The sequence below is a fragment of the Protopterus annectens genome, chromosome 7.part0, assembly GCF_019279795.1.
Source record: "Protopterus annectens isolate FY-2018-M chromosome 7.part0, PAN1.0, whole genome shotgun sequence".
NCBI classification, from domain to species: Eukaryota; Metazoa; Chordata; order Ceratodontiformes; family Protopteridae; genus Protopterus; species Protopterus annectens.
Window position 1 is genome coordinate 1,249,070,036 of NC_056739.1, and position 14,994 is coordinate 1,249,085,029.

A 14,994-nucleotide genomic window follows, 5' to 3' on the forward strand; every position below is an offset into this window, starting at 1 on the left:
AAAGGCACACAAATTCAAGTTTTTAATTCCGTTGACTAGAGTTTCCCAATCATAGATTCACCATTGAGAGATTGATAAATTCCTCTATTATTTTATAAACTTGAAGAGTTAGGTTAAGTGTTTAATTAGCTTATTAACTTAATTAAACTAGGTAAACGTTTAGCAGAAAGTTAGTTTCATTAGGAAAAAAAGTAAGTTGAGAAGAAAAAAACATTTTTAATGAACACAGCAATTATATTTTTATTTGTACAAATGCAAAAGTGTTAATTTAAACGTGATTGATTTAAATTTTTTAAACTTTATTTATATACTATATAACATATTATATTTTTAGTCTAGAAGGAGGTGTTGACTGTTTTTTATCTTTTCCTTAGATTCATTGTGTCTTACTATTTGTTTTAAATATTGTTTTAAATATTATGTTTTTTTAAAAAATTGGTGTAACTAATCTACTGTGTTGTGGATTTGGTAGATTTATTTGATGTACCTACTGTGTTTTTGAATTGTCTGATGAAGTTTATGTTTGTGTCATAAACGAAAAGCGCTTCATATCATATTCCGTGTGTGCCTCTTCATTCTGCTCTTTGGATTTACCAGTACTACAGCACTAAGCTTTGATCTCAAGTACAATACTGCCATTTAAAAGCCGGTATGCACCAAAGAATGATCAGCTGATTGCACTCCCTAACACCTACACCTGGGGGCAGTTACCCCTTTTTCCTGCCTTAACTTTACTACTGATAGTGTGAGATCCAGCCTTGCTAAGGACACAGAAGCATTATTAAGATCAAAAGCAGAAGCAAACTATTAGAGCTTCACTCAGCCACACTTACAAACTGAAATTGTGGAAGAATGGAGTGTTAACAGCTTTTAATAGCTGTTTAACCTTTCTGCCTGCTGTACCTCCCAACCAGAGACATACGTGGCTAATCTAGTGCCCAGTACCAGTCCCCAGTCTGTCACCTCACCCTCGTCGGTTCTTCAAATGAATAAAAAAGAAAAGGATGAATTGTATTTTTGAACTGTAACAAGCCTCTTGTTAAAGCGTACCACACACAAAACACTTAAGTGCATTTCAGTACTGGCATTTAGAAATGCCTGTCCAGGAAGAATGCATCATTTGTACTTTCTGATTGTGTCCCCTTATACCTTGCATCCTGGAAGACTGCCTCCTTCACTCCACCCATACTGCATTTCTGCTCCCAAACTGTCTCTGATTATACAGAAAGTCGCTGATTTTGCCTCGTACTTTTATCTTGACCCTCGTAAATTTTTTTTTGTTTTTTTGTTTTTCCTGGTAAATCCTTAAGGATTACAGTCAGCAATAATAACATTAGAGCTTCATACTTCTTATTGTTCAGAAAATGCATGTTGATGAAAAACTTGTTTTTCTATTACATGTTTAAGTGAATTATAGCAATATTTACAAACTGTCCCAAATGTTGACCTTTTTCCTTTCTATTATTTTCAGATTTATCCAGAATTCTTAACCAAAGTTGAGAGATCTGCTGCTATTTGTTTGACAGCTTTCACCAAGTGCTTTACTGGTTTACAAAGCTTACAAATCACTACACTCCCACACTCACGTTTTTGTGAGTGCAACTAGTAGTAGATGAAGCTCCATGCATAACAAAGAGTTGTGAGAAGGTATCATATCATAACCCTGTATTATCTGTTTTCATCACAGATGCCAACATTTACCTGTCAAACTTCACTACTGAGGTACATTTCTTGGCATCCACGTCTCAGACACATAATAGGCTGGTTATGTTGGAGACCCAATCAAAATCATCTATATTAATCTCAATTTATTTACAGGAAAGTTACAGAGAAAATCTACAGGGCATGTTATTAGAGACGCTGAATGCCACCTCATTAACAAATAGCCATCTACATGGCTTTAGGTGGCAGCTAGAAGGAAGATAATTTAAAAGTGACAGAGTATTGTTTCACAGTTAAAGAGGCTTAGACAGTGATGGCGGCCATTTTAGCCAGGGAAGGTGGTGGAAAGTTGGTCAGTAAACAAGAATCAAGGAAAAATGAAGAAGGGTGGGAGAAAAAGGGAGTCATCTAGATAACCGCTAGCTGTAACATCTGGATAGAGTCAGCAGACAACAGAGCTTATTGTGTCAGCATCTTCATTTGATTACATTATGCTTACATTAAAAGGGCAGAAATCTTTGATGTAAGTACTCACACATCCATGAAAGGCATAAAAGGAATACAGCAAAGTTGCATGCCCCTGACAGGTGTCAGATAAGAAAGGTATACAAGACATGAGACTAGCAAAGAAAGAGACAGAAATAATATAAATAAGCGTGTTTAACTAGTATATTTATTTACTTATAAAAAAGGGCAGTTGCAGTATAAAGCTGATTTCTAACAGATGTGGCCGAGCAGAGCCACAGTGTTATTAAATAGTGAAAAAAATGAGAATAAGGAATTCCGAAACACTGCACTGAAGGAAAATGATTGCTGAATTTTAAATGGAGCCTGAAACTTGGTAGATTCAGAGGTCTTGCAGGTACCTACCTCTGTCTCATTGTTGCTGACAGTGTTTCTACATGTGTTCAGAGTCTGTGGTCTGTATTGCAATATGCTTATTCACAACTTTTTTTTTAAAGTAAGAATAGCTTCTTTTAATGGAGCAGGTTTTACCACAGCATATAAAAATACATGTAGGATTCATTACAATGGATGCAAACATTATTAAAAGGACACAATTAGTCATTGCAATGATGAAACGCATGCATTCTACTGTTTAAAATTAACATTTTGCAAAGTAAAAACTTGAGCTCTTTTATGAAAGGTCAAAAGAGGAGCTTCTTAAAAGGTGATGCCCTTAATCTCCAATTAAACAAACCCAAAACAAGCTACAGAGATATAAACCTGGTAACAAAAAGAGAAAAACAACTTACAAAACTAGCCAGATGCTCCTTTGTGTGTTTAAGCTGTAGCATCATAATTACACAGCAGAAAGAAGACAATAAAAAGTCAACAAATTATTTACAGAGAAAGAGAAACTGGCCTTTATATACAGGTTTTGGATTAGATGTTTTTTTTTTCTATTTCCTCCAAACTGTATGTGCCTGGAATTATTCCGTGGCTTATAGAAACAGTAAAAAGCCTGCGAACAGAAAGCCTGAATACACAATCTATTTTAACACTTTAGATGAAACTGGAAGCAATTTCCATTCTATTGATTTGTTCAAAATGTCAATGACACTGAGTTTATTTGGAAAATTAAATTCTAGTACTTGTGGCACTAAGAGAACTGTACCCAAGTCATCTTGGTTGACACACACATTTCGAAGGTGTTCGACTCCTCAGCTGGTATTATTCATTTACATGTAGTACATGAGATAATAAGGACAGTAGAACACCATATATACTTACATATATCAATATGTAAATAATGATGTGCACGCGTGTGTGTGTGTGTGTGTGTGTGTGTGTGTGTGTGTGTGTGTGTCACGTAGTACATGAGGTAATAAGGACAGTAGAACATCAACATGTAAATAATTATGTGTGTGTGTATGTATGCATCGCATGTATGTGTCTGTGTGTGCGTGTGTGTGTGTGTTACGTGTGTGTGTGTGTGTGTGTGTGTGTGTGTGTGTGTGTGTGTGCACGCGAGTGCGAGTGTGTTGCACGTGTGTGTGTGTGTGTGTGTGTGTGTGTGTGTGTGTGTGTGTGCGAGTGAGTGTGTTGCATGCATGTGTGTGTGTGTGTGTGTGTGTGTGTGTGTGTGTGTGTGTGTGTGTGTGTGTGTGTGTGTGTGTGTCTGTAAATGTTTATAGGTTAGGGTTAGAATGAGAACTACAGTAGGGGCTAGATTTAGTGTTGTGCATGTGCCTTGATGCATGTGGTGTGTGTCTGAGTGTCTGGTGTAATGGTGATGCTACAGAAAGGGTTTTTCTAAGGTAAGCTGTAGGGTTGAGGTGATGGGCAAGGGCATATTTAATGTTCGGATTTATTCCCTGCTCCACCTTACTAATGCATGCTAACCCTAACCCTGAGGCTTTTGCAGAGGTATTCTGCGGATTAGTTTTCATTGCTGTGACATATGTCAGATCATGGGAAATCCAAAATCTTAAACACAAAGTCAAATTTGCCATAAACTAGCTTTCTTTATAAACAGCTTTATGTTTCCCAGCAGTACATCTGCATTGCTCTAATGCTACACATACTTTCAGATTACACTGCAGTTATGGAAGGAAATTTCAAAATCCAAACATATTTTAAATTTATCCATTACCACTAAAATAATCCCACCGAGTTTTGAATGCCACAGTAATATCTCTTCATAAGGTTGCTGTCCCTCACATGCAACAGATTACAAATCAATAGCAAATGTATGCCCACTTGCCACCTGCCTAGTGAAAAATGTATATTATACAATGACTGGCCATTAATATTCCAAAATGAGCATGCTTATTGGTCAGCCCAATCAGCATGCCCATTGTAAATCCAAGCATATACCAACGGATAAAGGTCTGGTCACCCAGACTTTTTTCCATTGATATACACTAACTTTTAACTTTTTTGTTTTTTTTTTACAAAAATTAAACAAATAAAAACTGAAATCTAGACTCTGGACATAGCAGAGAGACAGGATGGAGAAAATACTAGAAAAAGCAGGCATGTTATTCAAAACTAAAGACATGTACCTGACTTTCCTTGTATTTCCTCCATTCTGTCTCTCTCTCCTACTCCTAAACTGTTAATTTAAAAAAAGAAAAGAAAAACAGAGCAACAGAGACCTGCTTTTCTCCATTGCTTCCTTTCCAAAGCACTGATGTACTGGGTATGCATGGGAATGCAAGTCCCATACACATGCTCAGTACATCAAAAAAAGCAACAGGATATATACAAGCTGCAGAAAGACAGCACAGTGCCATTATACAAAGACATTATTTAAGAAAAGTAAGTATCTTTTTTCTTAAATAATGTCATTGTATAACAGCAATAACCAACTCCATGGTGTGGTGTATTAAGATTTACCCATGGTTGGCTTTATTCAATCACTCTGGCTTCGCCCTCGTGATTAAACCTCACCAACTGTGGGTAAATCTTAATATACCACACCAACATCGTCGGCTTAATTGCTTAATGACCACACTCTTAATTATATACAAAACTTTAACATACTAACAGACAAGTAGCATGGTTTTTAGACTCAAATACAGCACAATTACAGCTGCTAACTATCTTTCCAATTAAATTGTAACAAATGTGGACAATGGCATGTTTACAGGTGCGTTATTTTTGGACCTCAGGTACACCTGTGGAACAGCAGGTCATCACTTTCTGCTGCAGAAACAAGCTGACTATAAGTTTTCAGAAGTTGTAATTTCATGGTCCAGGAACTAATGTATTGGTCAGCTCCTTCATGATGCTAAGTGTTAGCTCACTCACAGACACTGGGACATTCACAAACGGTTTGTTTGAAGGGTTTGTGCTTGGCCTCCTCCTTTTCTAGTATTCCATTACTATACCCCCTTGGCATCTACCTCAGATTTCCTGCACTCTCTATGCAGATAATGTTGTTACAAGAACACACATAAACACAATACAATAGTATATCAGGAACTATTTGGAAGTGGCTTACTGTAAACAAGGAGGCTATTAATCCTGCCTCCATTTAGTATTAAGGGCCTTCCAGATAATTTCATACTAAAAATATTTCTTTTGAAATACATGTTGAGCTCCTCACAAGCAAACAATGCATTAAATCAACTAAAAATCTTTGATGAAGTAGCACATCCTCTTACAAATGAAGCAAAAAAGGCTATTGCAATAAATGTCCCATTATCTAGTTAAAGCAAACATTGCCCATCATAGCCCTTCTGTCAATACACCATACTAATTTACTACAAACCACTGATACAACTTTCTCAGGTTTACTCATTAATCTGATGCACTGGACATCTCTGTTTAATAAAAAAAAAAAACAAAAGAAAAAAGTAGAGGTTACCAATCCCAGACCAAGCCACCTTTCTATTCAGTACATTAACTTAAAAAAATGGGTCTATATTAGATAGACGAACGCTTAAATGTTCGAGTCTCTAAAGGTCGACCTTTAGAGATCGAACAGTTAAGTGTTCGAATATTTTTAAAAATTAAAAAAAAAAAAAAGCAACAGTAAAAAAAAAAAACCCTTTCATTTTACTTTTTTTTATTTTGTTTTATTACATTTTCGAACACTTAACTGTTCGATCTCTAAAGGTTGACCTTTAGAAATTCGAACATTTAAGCGTTCGTCTATGTAATATAGACCCAAAATATATCCTCAGGGTAAGCACAAACTATGGCCTAAGTGGTCATGACACTACACAAGTGGTAAAACCTAATTTTACATTAGTCTACACAGACATAGACTTATGTAAAATATCTTCTACCACATTGGAAAAAATGTCTAATGAACTAAAACCTCTCAGTAAAGTCATAGCTACTTACAAAAATGCTTAAGGACATATTGAAAAATGAGATGAAATGCAATTACTTCAGAAATATATGCTAACATCTCAGTAATCCCCTCCCCTAATGCTAATAATAATCAGACTCCTTAGGATTGCTCACAGTAAACTCTACAGCAGAGAGTTAAATTAATTACACTGATGTAAAGATGTATATTATTGACAGACATTTCTGACATACCAGTTAAATATGTTAAAACTCTATGCAGTGCCTGTTTCGTTTAGTATGGGTATTGTGCTGCAGATGAATAAATACACTTCTGTGGTGAGCTTCTCAACAGCTGTTCTTCAGGGGGTAGTAATAATGGCAACCTATATATTAAGTTCCCTAATACAAATGTCACAATTTGTGTATTTACCAATTGTTTTTATGTACTATTGTCCTGTTGAACAATATCTGTGTACTTAATATGTCAAAGGATCCGTGCACTGCTATTCATCTGAAAAAAAAATATTTCATTAGTTCTTTATATATGCACTGCTACACTGTATAAAAATGTCTATGATTGCTGGTCAACTGAAATGTCCAATGTCAAATATTGTCATTTATTTAATGTACTATTGCCATGTGGCCTGGATCATGGCTGAAAATTGTGTTTTGCCAGTCCTCCTAAAACAAATAAATAAAATTTAGGGTTTTATTAAAAAAATGCACCCATTTTGCAGGGAAAAGTTTAAAATATTAATCATCTTTGTTTTGCAGCAAGCCATTTTTACTCAAACTACAGAGTATGAAAAAAAAATGTTTTAAGACAACTCATTCTCTATAGTCATTAATTCATGAAATGTACTGTTAAATACTGTAATCCTCTTCATTTGTAACATCTACAGTCATTGTTAAACAATGTTTGCATTCCTTTTAATGCTTTCAGGGATCCTTTGGAACATATGGGGCCCTACAATGGGAACAATGCTATTACTGTAAACCTAGCTTTGTTTACATTTGAGGTTCATGTATTTTAAATATCACATCCACCACATTGTGATACCATGTAGGAGCTGTATGACCTGTGAGTTAGTCGTCAGGGTAAAACAGTAACAATAATGCCCTTATCACTGCATAGTTTGGGTGCCACCCCCATTTACTTTGTGACATCCTACTGCAGATCTCCTTACTATTACTATCACACATCTACCATCTCTGACTGCAACAATCATATTAGTAAGCTGGGACTCCTCTCCCCAGGGAAGAAAGTTATGAGCTGCTGGGTCTGAGTCATTCCTTGGGGACGGGGATCAGAAGGCTGGCCACAACACCACACTGGATGGAAGAGGCATTTTTATTTACATACTGCACCTGGAAGCCATTTCCTTTTATATGTTTTGCCCTGTAGAATGGTTTTCATGCCATTCTTCCATTTTCATGTATCCATGAGCTCTGGAAACCACTGGCATTTCTAACTGTGGTCAAAGCCTGTGCTGTTATTTCATTGGACTCCACCAAGAAGTGAACACCACAGCAGCCATTTCCTCACTTCCTGTCTAATAAAAGAGTGCTGGCCTAAGCCCAGTCAGCTCTAGCAGCCCCAGCCTGCCCTCTGGTACTAGAAATGCTAGACATAACCTAGTAATTGGCATGTTCTATTTTTTTTTTTATATGCATAAAACTACTAGGCCTAGTATACATTTATCAACCTATAAATAAACTTAGGGTACCAAGACTTTTCGGATACATTCAGAAAGAATGGCTAGGCTTAAAAATGCCACCTGGGTTCATTATCTAGTAATCACCTATGAGGCACGTGCACGCACACACACACACACACACACACACACACACACACACACACACACACACACACACGCACACACACGCACATACACACAAACAAACACACACACACACACACATATATATAAATAAGTTCATGCAAAGATGGATAATCTTGCCAAAGCTTCAAAGCTCATACTGTCTTTACTTTCACTTTAAGGAAAGGTGTCACTGCATTGCTGCAGTATTCTGTTAGCTATGTACTGGGAACTGCACAGGGAAAGGTCTGACTTCTTGCAAACCATGCCAGGACTGGTCTCAGAACATTAGCCTTGGTTAATAACACTGAAAGTCTGTGGTCTTGTACTAACACTCACAGAGGTGTCTCTTTATATAAATCTTGTAACTACTTTTCACATAAGTTATGCTCAAGTCTTTTGATAATTTCGTTTACAGACGATGCACTGATTTTAGTGGATCAGAAGTATCTCATTATATTGCACTGTATCAGATGTGCTTCTTAAATGTAATAGTACTGCAGCTGCTTTGTGCTCTTCTATACTGTTTACATATTCAAGCTGGCAAGAAAAGGAAGTAGCATTAGTTAGTAAATATTAATTAATGTTGTTAATTACCAATGCAGTCATTAGTACTGAGAATGTTTTAAACCTTTCAACTCAATAGCCTGTGTCCAACTTTCTGTATTACATCACACACTCACTTATTCAAATCATTCCATCACTGGTTCACATCTGTTAATGGACTTCATTCCCCAAAGCACCCAGCTAATTTTCCACACAAAATTATACCTTTCCTTAAGGGGATAAACATTCATCCTGAAGCGGTTTATATCACAGCTATATAACTATAACTATATATAACTATAATATAGCTGTAGTTACTGTATTGTATTCTTTTATTTATTCATGTTCATTGCATGTGAATGCACCTTAAGATTAGGATTACTACAAATGCCATTGTACTTGTGTAATGACAATAAAGGAATCTTAAAAAAAAGGAGCCAGTACTTAAGACTGTCATAGTGTTGTTATGAGCTGTCCACTGTTCCCAATCAACACTCAGGTCATGGATATGTAATGACCAAGCAGGAGATCATATGTGGGTATTCTCACATGAACATCCTTTAACATGGTAGGCTGCCCTCCCCTGTCCCTTATTACCATGAGCCCTTAACTTCCACTATAAGGTAGGGCCATGACATCTTTTAATGCAGCCTTTCCCAGAAAAAGGTAGTCTGGTGATTCACTTCTCATTTTTCCCTTCCTACCTCTACCAGACACTCCAGTAGCCATTGCTCAACCCCAAGTCTCCACTGGAGCAGGCAGACATCCTGCCTCAATACCTACAGATCAGTAATGTATATTAAAATACCACTTATGAGTGATCCTACTTTATCAATATAATTCTTACAGACTAAATATTTTCAAGTCATATAATGATTTTACTTGTTGGTTGGTCACTAGCCAGGCATTACATCAGACTATCTTGATCAGATACTTTATTTGCTGGAGCTCTGTTTCAAACTAAGGCATGTTAATGAAGTGTGATATTTCCTATATCAATTTCTTTTCATTTTACTTATTTCTCATAATGTCATTTTAGTTCTGGGGAGATTTTACAGCTTAACTAAGGATGACATAAAAAGGGAGTTAAAATTGATTAGGCACACATTGGTATACTTGTTACTAAACACATCACATTGACTACTGCTGTATCAGTACCATAATCATCCTCAGTATCTCACAAAAGGCAGGGGCTCACATAATTAGAAGTAAAAGTTCTTAAAGGCAAACTAAAGCTACTTTTCTAGAATGGGAAGGGAAAAATGAAATCAGATCTGAAAGTAGTTACCCATTTAAAACTAATGCAGCAGCTGAGTGGTTAACAATAATCTCAGTTTCAATCCTGACCCCTGGTCACTACCTGTGTGCAGTTCCATGTTCTCCCTCTACTTGCATTGATTTTTCTCTGTGTACTTCTGTTTTTTGTTATATATATGGAAATTATATATGGAAATTGATTGCAAACTTTAAACTATCCAAATGCATTGTATTTAGCCCTGATTGACTACTTTAAACTGTCCATATACAATGTGTTTATCCCTGTACTTAAGATCTAGGTCATTGTTGAAAAGGGTCCAAGATGACCACGATACTTACCCTTGTTAAATGAATAAATTAAATTAAAAATCAAAATTAACTAAATTAAGTGTAAACAAGTGATCACTAAACAGTATGGTTCAAAATCAGTTGACTGTAGGCTTTAACAAACCAAAGACCAGGTTCAAGACTTCAAGAGGGCAAACTCTGACAAAATATTTCAATAAAGCTGAGGGAAAGAGGCACAAAACGTATGTGAAAAAAATGAGAATACATAAAATGTGCCACTGCAGAAATAACAGACCTTTCATATGAAACAAAATCAAAAGAAGGAATAAATAAGGCTTCAGTTAAAATGGAATCAAAGGTTAGGAAAAAGCATATACCACTTAAGAAATAAAAACAATGAAAGAAAGAAGGCAGCAACACCAACTAACAAAGGAAAAAGCAGGAAAGGCAATCAGAAATGCAAAGATCCTAACTCAGAAAATAATGGCCAGTTCAGACAGGAAAGAATGATTTGAAGAGAGAGTAATATTATTCAGAATACAAAATAGACAAAAATACAAAAAAAAGGCATTGTAAAGCCTAATAAAATGATGAGGGAGGACAGGAATCATGATGAAGAAGTATGATTATTAACTGAAAACCTCAGCTCAGTATTCACAAAGGAAGGAAATAGATTTATTGGACCCAGTCAGTAAAACAGCTGGAACTGAAGGGGCTGATCCCAGTCTCTCAAAGAATAAAAAGTAGCTAAAGAATTCCAAAAGTTTGACATGAACACAGGACTAGGGCCCAAATAAATATGTTCTTGAATTGTTAGAAAAGGGGGAAAATAATTGTTAAAATTCACTGAAAGGGAGCAAGGTCTTGAAAAACAAAAGGGGACAGATGTGAGTCCTCTTCACAACAGAGATAGCATGGCAAAAGACTAGAAAATAACAACCTGTCAAGTTTGATCTCATCTGTGAAGAAAAGCATGGAGTCAATGGAAAGATTCAGGGATATTTGAAAGCTAGTGGCATATTGTCCCAAGGCAGCATAGATTCACAGCAGGAGAGTCATATAAAACAGATCCAATAGATGTCTCTGTCAGTCTATCAAATGGCTTGCTATAGTCTGGGCTGGACATATTTACCAACATTTCTTGCTCACTGTTTCAAAGTACTACACAAAAAGTTAACAAAACAAAGCATGTTTATCTTACATAGCAGTGCAAACTATTGCTTCAAACTATAAGATATTTTGTCAAAATCATTCTGCTTTAACACTTTTATGTTTCTTATAGTTATAAATGGCACAGCTTGCCTGTCTTGTCACATATCTATAACCTCTGATTGAACTTAAACAGCCTTTTATTTATAGCTGAATTACTATATTTATTTCCTACTTGTTTGCTATTGTGGTAATTTTATGTCATGACATTATTACTGTATTCTTTATACTGTTATGTCCTACTTCTTTGCTATTGTGGTAATTTTATGTCATGACATTATTACTGTATTCTTTATACTGTTATGTCCTACTTGTTTGCTATTGTGGTAATTTTATGTCATGACATTATTACTGTATTCTTTATACTGTTATGTCCTACTTCTTTGCTATTGTGGTAATTTTATGTCATGACATTATTACTGTATTCTTTATACTGTTATGTCCTACTTCTTTGCTATTGTGGTAATTTTATGTCATGACATTATTACTGTATTCTTTATACTGTTATGCCCTACTTGTTTGCTATTGTGGTAATTTTATGTCATGACATTATTGCTGTATTCTTTATACTGTTATGTAGTTAGTAGAGAATACATTTTAAAGCTGTTTACTGTACCTTTGGTGCTTTTCTTTCTGTGTATCCACTGCAAATCAGTTCTTACTAGCTGGACATCTCCAAGTCGAGTCTAAAAACAAATAAATAAATAAATAAACTAGGAAAACAAGTGTACCACATGGCAGTGGTTTTGTTAATACAGCCACATCCATAAATGATTGCAGAGACTGATATCAAGTTAAATGTTTTCAGGTGAAAGAAAGGTTACAAGCACAACACTAATATAAGTGACAGTGCAGAAGGTTTGGTGCAGAGGGCAATGCCAAAAGGAAATATGAGACTAAGCTGAAAGCTGAATTAATGGCCCTGCTCTAGGCAAACACTAGCAATTCCAGTACAGTTTTCCTTCTTTGGACTGTTTATTGTGATACAAAATCCTCTTTTTTTTTTTTGAGAGGGGGTATTTCTTTATCAAGAACAATAAAATCAGGCAACTTTAAAAGCCTAGACAGAAGAATTTTTCAAACTCATAACCAGTGGCTTTTACAAAGCAATTGTCTCCTTTTAAAACATATATCCTCATGTATTTAAAATTTCTTTCATTTGTTCCAGTACACAAAACTCAAGCCGCATTTAACAAATTGTAGGATCAGTTACAAACCACAAAGAGACTTCCTGATTTTAATTACATCAAATAAATTTAGCACTGCAGCAGTATGAAGGTGGTAATGAAAGCAATTTTATGTAATTTAAAGTAAACTTTCCATTCCTTTATAAATCAGAATATCAAGCCAGAAAAGCACAAACTAGTTCTAGTTTCTGCATTCATGATCAGATCATGACAGATTCCTCTGCAATTCTGAGTATTACTGTCAAGGCACTTCCACTCAAATAATAATATCTCAATGAGCAGCACACCAGTATTAGATTAAATATTTGAACATTTTAAATTCTACATCAGTATCATTATTAGCATTATAAATCAGCTGCATCAAAAAAAAAGAATCACACTCCAGATCAGCTCCCAGTAGAATTTTATACAACTTTCCAGGACTTACTTGCCTCAGAAAATTAAAACTTGTTCATTGTTATTTTGTTTTAGACTGGTGGCTAGATAACTACCTTAACTTTAGTAAATCAGTACTTCTACATAAAAGAATATTAACCCTTAGATATTAATATTTATAATCTCATCACCTTTTCAAACATGGGATACAAAATCAGGGCTAAACTGATTAGAAATATTTCATGACAATTATCCCAAATATTAAAATATAACATATAAATATTAGCCTGGCTTTATCTCAGACAGAAACATGATGATCTTAACCAGTTTACTGAAGTGTTTTGTGGCAAAAGAATTAGGAAGACCATAATTTAGCAAGATGATGTTATCCTAATTTCCAGGTTCACTCATTTGGCTTTTGACTCCATTAAAAATAATTATTTTTTCAATTTTTCATTAAATTAATTTTCTTCCTCAAATATTACTTGCTCATTTTGCATACTGAGCATTAATTATCAACATTTTGCATAATGTTAACAAAACCAAAAGCAACCTGTCCCCTATTTTATTCATATTATTTGACTTTTTAGTATATGAGGATCAATTATTCTACAAATACAAGACAGTCTACATTTTTTGGACTACACTTATAGCCCGAGATACCACAGTTTACAAATATCCAAGTAAAACAGTAGCTCGGATTTTGAAATGTAATCTAAGTCTTTCACCAGTAATAATGACAACTGATGTTTGCTTTCCCTAGCTGGGAGTACAAAAGAACATTTTACTATCATCAGTAATCAATATTAGTTTACGTCAGTCACACTGCCAAAATACTAAAACCATTCCCACAGCAGCACCCACATTTGCTGTTACTGACACTCCCCTGTATTGGAATCATATAAGCTTCAAAGTCCCATAAGCCTACAGCACATCCCAGAAAAGTCTTAGTCATTGGTGACTTGGTTATAAGACATACAGGAGCATCAATCACCAAGATGGCAAAGGACAGGGTGACAGTTAGCACCCTTTCTAGATTAGTGATATCAGTACGGCACTACCCCAGATATAATTATAACCTTTGCCCATGTGGATGTGAGTGATTTTAGGAATTCCACAGAGGGAGATGCAAAGAGATATTTTTGAATTCTCTTCTCGTGGCTTTGAAAAAGGCAATGCCTTGACATCGAGGAGGAATCTACCTTCATCAAAAAAGATGCCAAAATTTAAGGATAAAAAATAAAATATTATGCAGCATTGCCACCTTGGAGAGAACATCCCTCATGTACAGCATACAACATAGCCATTACCTCCACATGGACATGCTAGCCAGAGATCACAGCACTTGGCTCAACAATTCCTTCACCTTTAACCATCATGTTACAATACTAGTTAAGAAATCCTTCTCTGCATCATAAGTGATTTTCAACGGTATCTTATCAAGGTCAAAGACTCTTAGTGTCCCTCTGCATGCTGTCCTAATTAGACTAATTAGTGAGTATAATGCCTCTTTCAGTATGTACCTAGTGAGACTTGCCATTTAGCTAGAAAGAGCCCAACAGTTCCTGATGGAAAAGATTACTGGCTTAAAAACTCTTTGCTACAAAGACAGACAAGAAGCCAATCCCTATACTCTGTCTGTTAATGACTTCTGCATTACATCCTATATCCAGCATTCTGTGCCATCAAACCCCTTACCTTATGTATCGCTTATATCTTCACAAGATGAATGGCTACACAGAAACCCAAACCAAGGATGTAAACCTCCAGCATCATATAAAACATGTTAACGAGTTAGATTAATTACCCAATGTTTTTCTTATCTCTGGAACTAATTGCCCCTGCATATTGAGTAGAGGGACACCAGTGCCTCCTTCAAAACAAACCCTGATGATTAAATGGGT

The 14,994-nt window shown here is 35.6% G+C and overlaps 1 protein-coding gene across 1 annotated transcript in view; it reads right to left on the minus strand.

Annotated features, from left to right (window-relative positions):
• MEGF11 (multiple EGF like domains 11) overlaps positions 1–14,994 on the minus strand; it is a 4,956,374-nt gene that overhangs the window by 4,077,035 nt on the left and 864,345 nt on the right. The window contains exon 3 of the mRNA XM_044077861.1: positions 12,145–12,214. The gene's annotated coding sequence lies outside the window, so the exon portion shown is untranslated. The remainder of the gene's footprint in view (positions 1–12,144; positions 12,215–14,994) is intronic.